Source organism: Lycium barbarum, chromosome 6, assembly GCF_019175385.1.
Source record: "Lycium barbarum isolate Lr01 chromosome 6, ASM1917538v2, whole genome shotgun sequence".
Taxonomy (NCBI): domain Eukaryota; kingdom Viridiplantae; phylum Streptophyta; class Magnoliopsida; order Solanales; family Solanaceae; genus Lycium; species Lycium barbarum.
This window is the reverse complement of record NC_083342.1, coordinates 6,801,218-6,813,606: the sequence shown is the minus strand read 5'-3', so window position 1 is coordinate 6,813,606 and position 12,389 is coordinate 6,801,218.

The following is a 12,389-nucleotide window of genomic DNA, read 5'->3' as shown; positions in this document are numbered from 1 at the left end:
ACAATGTCATCACTCTTCTCGCATTTTGTGTTATATATTTTGTTTCTTATGAAACACCTTAATTATATAGTTATATCTTACTAGGACTAAAGAAATATTTGAAGCAAAAGTTATATATTTTGTATCAAGACTATTCCAAAAAAAAAATCCGAAAAACCCGAGAAAACTGAATAACCCGAGAAAATCCGAGGTTGAAAACCCCGAATTTTATTGGTTTGGTTTGGTGTATAAATTAAAAAACCCGATGCAATTGGTTTGATTTGATGTTTAAAAAAACCGAACCAACCCGATCCATGTACATCCCTAAGTAGGACATTTTTACTTAAGAATGTCTCTTTTCTATGAAAACGAATACCTTCCTTTCTTGATCGCGACCTTAACATCTCGAATTGTGTCATCGGGCTCCACCATTATCTTAATAATGCTTTCAGGAAACATTAATCTCACAGAGATTCGCGTTATTGGTGTGTAACAAAGGATTAAGGTAGCACTTTTCTTGATTCCCACAAAAAGAAGAGTCTGCTCATCTCTCAAAACTCTGCCGTCCTCATTCAACAACTTTTGTATCTTAAATGAAATCCCTTTTTCCTTTGGAATGTACGCTTTAAGTGCAAATATTGTGTCATCTGGTTCGACCATTAGAAGAAACAGTTTTGATTCTAAATCGCGACTATCTGAAATACCAATAACATTTATAATTTTCTCTATCACAAACTTTTGCAAAAATGATGTTCGCAATGAACGCCAGTTAATCACGTCTTTGTATGTATCATCTTGAATAATGATTGGCATCGTTCGTCTCAGTGACCAAGGATTTATGGTGTAAATATAATAGTAAACTTTAGAGAAAAAAGAATTAAGAAGTAGTAACAGTAATTAATCTGCAACTAAGGACTGCAAACTATGAGAGTGGAAATTCACAACTAATCATTGTAATAGAGTGGTAAGTACACTTTCATCTTTAATTATAAGTTTTGGGTTTGAGTCCTAATAATGGTATCATGTTTTAAAAAATGAAGACTTTGACGTTAAATATGTCATAGCATTTGAGTTATTATAAAAGCTTCTAATCAAGAATAATAGTATAAAATTGTAAAGTAAACTATGTTCAAATTTAGAAGTGTGTGGTTTTTTGTTTAAATGAACTAAAGAAATGCATCACATATACTATTGAAATGAGAAAGTAACCTTTACAAAAAAAGAATTAATAAAAAGTAAGAGTATTACGTGCTACTTGAAAAATAAAATAAAAAACTATAACACCAAAAAGATAGAGAAATCTAATTAATCTGCAATCCAAAAAATTGTGACAGGTTAAAAATACTATGTAATCCTATTGTTGAGAAAATGATTGCAAGGATTAGATGCTGGTCCACCAAATTCCTATTCTACCGTGGTAAAGCTCAACTCATTCAGAGTGTACTATTTGAAATGCAGACTTGTTGGGCTCGGGTTTTCCTTCTCCCAAAGAAGATAATAGAGTTGGTAACTAATGTGTGTAAAACATTTCTTTGGACTGGCGATCATGAAAGTTCAAGGAAAGCACTCATAGCTTGAGATAATCTGTGCATGCCTAAATCTACAGGGGGACTCAACTTCATTGAATTCAGTCAGCGGAACAAGGCAGCCATCTCTAAGTTGTTATGGGCTCTTACAACCAAACAAGACACCCTTCGGATCAAATGGTACACACATTTTATATAAAGAATATGGACAATGCTACTATGCCAACCCCCAAAAAAGCCTGTTGGGTGGTTAGAAAAATATTTGATGCAAGGAAATGGTTTCCAAATCAAGATGTTGCAACTACACTTCAGAATTGCTGTCATAAAGGAAAGTTTAGCATCAAGAGAGCCTATAAATCACTCATGCCCCAATATTCAAAGGTTCACCGGAAAAGCTTAGTATTAGGGCCACACTTAATACCAAGACATACTTTTATCACTTGACTAGTTGTGCAAGGCAGGTTAGCAACAGTTGATAGGCTACAAAAGCGGGGAATCCAGGTGTCCACTGACTGTGTTTTGTGTCAAACTTCAATTGTAGAGACTCTGTCACATCTATTTTTCACCTGTCCATACTCTAAACACATTTGGCTTGCATTACTTAACCGGAGGGGAGAAAAGAGACAACCACAAGCTTGGGAAGATAAGTGAAATGGATTGCAAAAAGGGCCACTGGAAATAGACCAAGAGCTGGTATCTTGAGCTTGATATTTGCTGCAACAGTCTATCATGTATGGGCCGAAAGGAATGCTCAACGATTTCAAAATACCAGTAGAGACTACAAATTGAGAATCAAGAAAATTGTCCGCCAACTCCATATTCGAGGTCAACGACAAACCAAATGGGCCAGCATTTTGGATGCTTTGAATTATTTTCCTAGCTCGACTCTGTTTTGATAGTTTATGCATATTTGAGTGTATAGACAGGAAAAAGTAGTTAGCAATCTTGAGAGCTAGTTCTAGAGTCCAATGAACTAGTTGCTTTGTAAATATCACACTTGGTTGAAATAAAATTTCCCTTTTCGATAAAAAAAAAAAATACTATGTAATACAAACAAAAAACAAGTGTAATACTTTCAGAACCAGAGTTTTTACTTATACAATCACAAGTTAAAATTTACCAATAATAGCTTAAAAAATAAAAATTGAAGAAAATTGGAGCATACCCCGTCTTGCAACCATTATGAAAGTTATTTTTGTAAAATTGATCTATTTATCTCTTCCTCTCCTATATGAAAAAAAAAAAAAAAAAGGCTAAACTTTAATTCCAAAATAATTGTTGAGATTCTACCCATGTTGCTCTCACCTCCAAAGTTTCTCTCTCTTCTCTCACCTCCTACTCTCATGAAAACCCTAATATAATCAATCCTCATCAAGCATGGCCTCCATGGTCGTTGGTCAGTCCTCGGCTGAGGCTGGCCAGCAAGATTTTTCAAGTTTACAAAAGGAGGGAGTAATAATCAATGACAACAAAGTGCAATATGCTAGTCTATTAAAGCCTGCTGTTCAAAACAAAGAAGTACAACAACCACAATTAGTTGTTCAACCTATGCAGAAGCAGATCTCAATGCTTAATGGAATTCCATATGTCAAATGGACGGAGAATGAAGTGACTAGGATGGATTTAATTCAAAATCTTCAATGTGTTGTAGTTGGGAAATTCTCCTATGGTTGGCCAGATATTGATCAACTTCGCAAGATTATTCCTGCACAATGTGGAGTAAAAGGTGAATGTACAGTTGGCTTATTAAGGAATAGACATGTCCTCATCAAGGTAAGTTTATATGCAGACTTTATAAACTTGACATCTAAGCCAGTTTACTATATCAGTGATAGAGATGGATATTCCTATCAGATAAGACCACTCATATATGACTCCAAATTCAAAGTTGATGAGGAAACTTCAAAAGCAATGGCTTGGATCTCATTTCCAAACCTTTTACCTACATACTTTGTGAAGGAATATTTATTCACTCTTGCATCTGCAGTGGGTAAACCAATTCATTTGGATGCGGCAACCATCAATAAAACTAGACCTAGCAGTGCTAGGGTTAAAGTTTTAGTGGATTTATTGGCAAACAAAGGGTAAATGATGATTAAGGCACTTATATGGAACATTAGGTCTGTTAATACTCAACAGGCCTTTCAGAGATTGGTAAATTTACAAAGACAACACAAGTTTGACATAATATCACTCATGGAGCCATTTCAGAATAGCAGGCACTTACTGAAATATAAGAGAAGACTTGGGAAGGAGACAGCCTTGGCCAATACAAATGGAAAGATTTGGGTATTTCTAGATGATGCAATACAGTGTGATATCATTATGGATACTGATCAGCAGGTAACTTTAAAGGTGCATCATCAAGAACTAGATACTGAAATAATTACTACTTTTGTGTATGCCAAATGTGATGAAGAAGAAAGGCAAGTACTATGGGACAATATGTATCAAATAGCTAGTTCACTCAATAATCCTTGGTTCGTTGGGGGTGACTTTAATGTCATATTGTCAGAAGAGGAAAAATTGGGTGGATTACCTGTTACTCTGAATGAATGTGAAGACTTTGCTTTCTGTATTAATTCTTGTGAGTTGTTTGATATGGGTTACAGAGGAAGTCCATACACTTGGTGGAATGGAAGAGCTGCAGAGGATTGTATCTTTAAAAGATTGGACAGAACTTTGGTAAATACTACTTTCCAAGAATTTTTTCCACAGATAGAGGTTGAACATCTTGCAAGAACAGGGTCTGATCATGCACCTCTTTTGATGGTATGTGGGGAACAAATCATCAACTTTGTGAAACCATTTAGATTCTTGAATTTTTGGACTCAACATGAGTCATTTAAAGAGGTGGTGAGATTAAACTGGCAGACAGAATTTGTAGCAACTCCATATTTGGCTTTCAAACAGAAACTGAAGAATCTCAAGAAGGTATTATCAGCATGGAGCAGGGATACTTATGGGGATATTTTTAAACAAGTCCTAATCCGGGAATAAGTGGTGAGGGTGAAAGAACAGTTGTTTGAAGAAGATCCAAGTATAATCAATAGGATTATTCTTCAAAAAGCTCAAGCAGAATTGAAGAAATATTTGAGCATTGAAGAACAATATTGGAGACAAAAAGCAGGCTTTACTTGGTACACGGAAGGGGATAGAAATACTTCTTTTTTTCATAACCATGTCAAAGGAAAGAGAAAAAAATTACAGTTAAAGAGAATACAGGACAGTAATGGAGTATGGTTAGAGTCTAAAGAGCACATATCAGAGGAAGTTGTCAATTTCTACAAAAATCAGTTTACTCAAGAGGGTGATAATGTGGGATTTGATCTTCTCAACCATATTCCCACCATGGTAAATCATGAGCAAAATGTATCTTTATGTTCCTACCCAGACAAAGAAGAGGTAAAGAGGGCAGTTTTTGCATTGGGTGGAGAAACTGCTAGTGGTCCGGATGGTTTTACAGGTAGATTTTATCAACAATGCTGGGAGATAGTTGGTAATGACGTACATGCTATTGTACTAGCTTTTTTTGATGGAGCTGAGCTTCCTAAATCAATCACACATACCAATCTTGTGCTGATTCCCAAGAAACAACCAGTACAGACTTTTTCTGACTTGAGGCCTATCAGCCTGTCCAACTTTATTAATAAGGTGATTTCAAGAGTTATCCATGATAGAATGGAAAGCATCATTCCAACTCTGATCTCATCTAATCAATCTGGATTTGTTAAAGGTAGAAGTATATTTGAAAACATTCTCCTCACTCAAGAGATTGTTTCAGATATCAGATTAAGGGGGAAACCAGCCAATGTGGTGATTAAACTTGATTTGGCCAAGGCTTATGATAGAGTATCTTGGAAATATCTAATGCATGTGCTAAGGAAGATGGGATTTGCAGAACACTTCATTAATCTGATAAGGGGGCTGATTGCTAATAACTGGTATTCTGTTTTATTAAACGGGCAACCTACAGGTTTTTTTCAATCTTCAAGAGGGGTGAAGCAAGGAGACCCATTATCACCAGCCTTATTCTTATTATCAGCTGAAGTACTTTCAAGGGCTCTGAACTCTTTATTTAATGATAGTAGATTTATTGGATATGGAATGCCAAAATGGTCTTATCCTATGAATCATCTTGCTTATGCTGATGACACTATTATTTTTACTTCTGCTGATACATATTCATTGAGGTGCATCATGCAAATCTTAAGGAAGTATGAACAGGTTTCTGGGCAGCTCATCAATAATGATAAAAGTTCTTTTTATATGTTCTCAAATGTGGGCACAGAGTTAGTGCAGAGGGTAGGGGAGATTACTGTTTTTTCTAAAGGACAATTTCCTTTCATATACTTAGGGTGCCCTATTTTTCACGCTAGAAAGAAGAAGGTCTATTACTCAGATCTCATCAAGAAGGTGAAAGGAAGATTGCATTCATGGAAAGGGAAGCTTTTATCTTTTGGAGGAAAGGCTGTCTTAATAAAAAAAATGTGCTTCAAAGCATGCCAATCCATTTTCTATCAGTTTTGGCACCACCTAAATGTGTGATTAATGAACTACATAAAAATTTTGCAAAATTCTTCTGGAGTAATAAGGAAGAAAGGAGAAGCAGACATTGGATGACTTGGATTGATTTATGTTTGCCAACTATGGAAGGGGGTTTGGGTTTCAAATCACTTTTTGATGTTTCTAATGCTTTATTTGCTAAATTGTGGTGGAGATTCAGAACTTCTTCAACTCTGTGGGCAAACCATATGTGGAATAAGTATTGCAAAAAATGATTCCAACTCTGGTGCAATGGAAAGGAGGTACTCAAGTTTGGAAGAAGATGTTGGAGGTAAGGGATGCAGTTGAGCATGAAATCTGGTGGGAAATCAAAGGGAGAACTTCAAATGTGTGGTATGAGAATTGGACAAAATTGGGAGCTTTAAACTATGTGGTTCCCACTGACTATCCAATTAATGAAGAGTTGGTAGACGTATCTGACTTAATTGAAGGGGGAGCATGGAAAGATCAGTTGTTGCACCAATCTTTCCCAGCAGATATTGCAAAACACATTAAGTCAGAGATATATATAGACCAGCTACAAGGTAACTGGGATAGACCATGGTGGATGCTCACAAGTACAGGTAGGTTCACAGTTAATAGTGCTTGGAATATGTTGAGACACAGAGACCATGAGGATTCTGATTTTAAACAGTTATGGATAAAAGGAGTACCTTTTAAGATTTCTTTTCTGCTATGGAGAGTATGGAAGGGTAGAATTCCTACTGATGATATCCTAATGAAAATGAAGATTCCAATAGCTTCAAAATGTTACTGCTGCTCTATTCCTCAACGGGAAACTATCCAACACCTATTCTTAACTGGACAGTTTGCTCCTGATGTTTGGCAGGTGTTTAAGAATGCTGTTGGAATTCATATGAATTTAACACAGATGAAACAGGTAATCAGGACATGGTGGAAGATAGAATGTGCAGGGAAGTTTAAGCCTATCCTCCAGGCTGTACCAGCAATGATTATATGGCAATTGTGGAAAAGAAGAAACACTATAAAGCATGGAGGAAATGTAAGTTTTAGAAGGGTAATACACGAGGTTAATTGTAACCTATATTACTTAACAAAGGTGAGATATCCATGGCTTAAAAATATACCATTTCTATGGAATGAACTGATTGATTTCCTAGAAGGGTATAAACCAATACTTGTCAGCAAGATTGTGTATTGGAATCTTCCGTATGATGGGTGGTATAAGTGCAATTCCGATGGGGCTTCAAGAGGCAATCCTGGACCTAGTTCATATGGGTTTTGTGTAAGAAACTGTCATGGAGATCTGGTGTATGCTGAGTGTAAGGAGCTGGGAATCAATACTAGCATGGTAGCAGAGGCAAGGGCTTTAAAGAAGGGGTTAATGTACTGTTTTGAAAATGATCTTCAACCCCTTATCATGGAGACAGACTCATTAATAATGAAGAATGTAGTTGAGGGGATATGGGAATGTCCATGGAGTATTGTTGCAGAGGTGGATATAATAAATAAGTTGAAGGCTAGATGCAATGTGCTAATACTCCATGTTTACAGAGAAGGAAACTCACTGGCTGATTTTTTAACTAACCTAGCTTTTGATTTTGCAGGTACAGCAAGGTTTAACTCTTTTGTTGATTTACCTAGTGCAGGGAGGAGGATTATTAATATGGACAAGCAGCAAATTCCCAACATCAGAATCAGAAATGCAAAGAATACATCAGGCATGGATATATTCACTTAACTCTACAACCCAATTATTAACAAGGTTTTAATGGTGGTATTAGCTCTGGGGCTCATTCCATTGAAATCATGTTGATAAAAAGGAAATAAGGGGGTAAGTATTATCATCTTCAGATGATGTATCCAACAAGCAAATAATTTTTTCAAAGGTATATCACCTTCACAGTGTTCTATCAACATAATTGGTAGAATTTCATTGGTCATTAATAACTATTTAACTCTTCAACTCAATTATTAGCAAATATTCTAATGGTGGTATTAGTCCTTTTGGCTCATTCCTTAGAATTTTTGTCAATAAACGAGAAGAAAAGTTAAAAGTAAGTTTCAAGCAATATCAAAAGCCCAAAAATTCTTCATGGAGAGTGCTCTATAATGAGTTTCAGATGGACAAGAACGATTGATTCAAATAAATCAAGACACAAGCAGTTCAAAATTGAGGCGCAATACAGTGGTTTCCTGATTTATCACTTCAACATCAAGCTCAAATTACGGAAATATGGTTGTTGCAAAAGACTTTTACCTGAAAGCAACAGATCTGGATCTTTTGAGTTTTACTCCTTGGACATGTATACATTGCACTGGTGAGAGATTTGGTGCGATAAGAAGTGTATACAGATCGGATTTCCAGCTCTATTACTGAGGAGAAGTTCCGGTGGGTCGCCGGAGTTACAGCTGAATTTCCTAATTGAGGCTTGGTTGAATATGGTCGGGACTGATTTTTTATTTTTTTATTTGGGACTATTCCGTTTTGGTTTTAGTCTTTTTGCTTTTGCTTTTGCTTTTGCTTCTGCTTTTGCTTTTGCAGATCATTGATGTTTTTACTTTCTTGTTTATTATGTACTACTATTAATAAAATATCCTCCACTAAGGTTTACTTAGTGGTTTCAAAAAAAAAAAAAAATTGTTGAGACGATTCAAAATCCCAAAATATTTGTAAATCCGCCTCTTGACCTGATCTAAGCTTTCAATTACAATAAAATATTTTCTGATTTGTTTATATTATTAATCTTATTAAATATATACTTTAAAAATATACTCCCTCTGTTTCAATTTATGTGAACCTATTTTCTTTTTAGTCCGTGCCAAAAAGAATGACATTTTTCCATATTTGGAAACACAATTTACCTTTATGTAATGATTTATAGCCACACAAAATATATAAGTCTCATATTACATCATAAGTTCAAAAGTCTTATCTTTTTTAAAAAAAAAATTCGTGTCCAATCAAATAGGTTCACATAAATTGAAACCGAGGGAGTATAATTTTTTTTGCTCACCAATCAAAAACCAGATAACATTTTTCAGAGAAAAAGTATTGGAAGAAAAAAGAGAAGTCAATATTTATCTGCACCACGTGTTTACACCTAATCAATTATTTTAATCTTAGTTAACCAAAAATTAAAGTAAGAATATATATTACTTGGTTAAGTAGGCTAAGTGATAAATTTATATTTGAAAGACACGTATCTTGTACTCCATCTCAAATTATTTGTCGCTTTTTTGTTTTGCACGCCCCTTAAAAAATATTAATTAGGAGGGGTATTTGACCAATTTTATTCTAAGTTATAATCTCTCTCCATTAAATGTTTACTCTATTTATGTGTAATCTCTATTAGTGACAAAATTTTATTGAGAGTAAATGAGAAAAAAAAATAAGTAATTGTGCCTTGAATTTCTAAAACGACAAATAATTTGAGACAACTAAGTTCAATAATCACAACAGATAATTTGAGACGGAGGAATATTAATTGGTTGTACCCAATGCAGATAAATTTTACCATAGTTAATTAACTAAAGAGTAAAGTTACAAGTCCTAAAAAAATGATTTATTAAAGCATTGAGATGATGCAAACCTTTGACTGCCGCTCCATTGTCCAAGTTGATATAATATTAATGACAATTCTTTGATTTTCCAAATCCAATGAATAAGGGGTTAATTGAATTTTACTCTTTGTAAGACAGTTTCAATTATATCGATTCTTTACTCGGTGTTAATTCCCAATCACACACACACAAATATACATGTAAAATGTCGTAAGCATGAGAATATGGATCATATTTAAATATAAATTAAACAGATTTAAGCACCATCCGGATATTGCTAAGCAAAAATTTTGAACTAGTAAATTAAAGAGAAAGAGTAAATTAGAATTAGAACTACAAAGAAGCACTTAAGAGATTTCACAGAGCTAATAATAACTTATAGTCTGTTTGGCAAGTTTCTAAAATCAGCTTATTTTAAAAGTATTTTTTTAAAAGTGTTTTTCGACAAAGTACTTTTTGTGAGACATAGTTTGTGTTTGATCAGTTAATTTAACAAAAAAATTGAGCAACAATTAGTGTTCGGTCAAACTTTTAAAAAGAAAAGTGCTTCTAAGTGTATTTTCTCAAAGGTGCTTTTCAAAAAAGTATTTCTGGGGAAATTCTATTTTTTTTAAACTTCTGAAAAACAACTTCTGATACTCCCCAAAATCACTTATTTTCTCTTAAAAGCTTGGTCAAATACCTTACTTTTTTAAAATAAGCACTTTTGACCTCTCAAAAACTTGGCCCTTGACACTTTTGTTATAATCATATTTTATTGGCCGAATACATAAGGAGACGCCAAATAAATGGTGTCAAGTTTAAAGGACATAATTAGGTATTCTATCATTTTATTCTAACAAGTTATTGTGTGAGTTACTAAGACTTCCTACTTTTTTTCAAGAGATAATGGTAAAAAAAAACACATCTGAAGTATCATTTTTCTGTGAGTGTCCAATCTGAACTATCAAGTGTTTGTATTTTTTACCTGAACTATTACCAACCATTTATCAAAACACAGCTCGATTAGTATTTGATGGTGTGTGGTGTACCCTCTCTTTTTTTTGTTTAAAAATAATGTCAGATGACACTCTATGCGGATAATTAAAGGAATTAATTGTAAAGTAAAAAAATTAAAAAAAATAAAAAGGTCAAAAAAGCACCTGAAGTATCATTTTTTGCGAGTTTCCTACCTGAACTATAAGGTGTTTGCATATCTTACATGAACTATCACCAACTATTTATCAAAACATACCTCTAAATTAACAAGTCAGCTGCCATGTGAATGAAATTTTATGGCAAATTAAGATGTCACGTGCCTTTTGGCGATTGTGTTCAAACACTTGGTCTAGCCAGCTTCGAAGTGTGTTTTGATAAATAGTTGGTGACAGTTCAGATAAAAAAACGCAAACACTTGATAGCTCAGATAGAAAACTCGCAAAAAAAAAGTAATATTTCAGATGTGTTTCTGACAATTATCTCTTTTTTAAACATAAGAATCTTTCTGTTTCTTAATGCCTATTCAAGCTAGTAACAAATTCTCTAGGGATAAGACACTATTACCTCCCTGAACTTTAGCCGCAGTTGCTACAACACACCTTACCATTTCAGAGGTTCTATTAAGACCCTGAACTTTTTTAAAATGGAATAGTTATCACCTTGAAACTGGATATCTACTCTCTTTTGGGAGAGTGACATACACTCTCCTTGCCACATGTATATTTCTTTGTTTTCTATTTTTTTTTTTTAAATTCTTTTGGCTTATGTGACAATATTTTAAAAAAAAAATGAAAAACTGAATTTTCTTTTAAAAAAACTGAAAAATGAATATTTAAAAAAAATCTGAAAATTTGATTTTTTTAAAACCCTTTAAAAAAAAAAAAAAAACTGAATACATGGATTTTTTTTTTTAAATCTGGAAAAAATGTTTTTTTTTTAATGTCTTAAAAAAACTAGATTTTCATGATTTCATTTCTTTTCAGGACACTTTTATTTTTCAAATAAAATCTAGATTTTTTTTTTAAATCTGGAAAAAGTGTTTTTTCTTGTCAAAATGTGAAAAAATTAATTTTTTATAAAATTTTGGAAAAACCCGTTATTTTAAACTAAATCTGGAAAACTAGATTTTTTTTTCATATTTAGAAAAACTAAGTTTAGAAAAAACTTTAAGCTTTAATGATAATTAATTAGGTGTAATTAAATGTTGAGTACCCAATTAAAAAATGACACGTGTCAGATTTTATGCTTCTCACTCTCCCAAAGAGAGTGAAATACACTCTCTTTGCCATGTCAGCACTTAGGGTAGTAATTATTCCGTTTTAAAAAAGTTTTGGGGGAGGTAATAGGACCCCTGAAAAGATAAGGTGTGTCGTAACAACTTTGACCAAAGTTCAGAGGGTAATAATGCCTTATCCCTATTCTCTATATTTTTACGAGAATATCATAATAATAAGAATACATTAATGTCAAGTATACTAGACATCATGCTAGAGTTTGAGGACAAAAAGAAGAGGAATGAGCTGCATCCACAGGTGCTGAATTTGCAACATTAAGATTGGATCTGGCAGGTGATAGTGAGTTGGTATATGTTAAGATACATGATGCAAAAACAAATTTAGAGGACTATATATTACTAGGTAAAAATTAACCAGTATAAAAATAGCGGCAGAGTCAAGATTCAGTGGTCGTTTGGTAGTTAGCCAAAATTATCTTGGGATTATAATCCCGGGATTAATTTATCTCATCTGGGAGATGAGATAAAATAATCGCAGGATAAGTGGGATAAGGTGGGATATCCCACCCTTAGGATAAGAC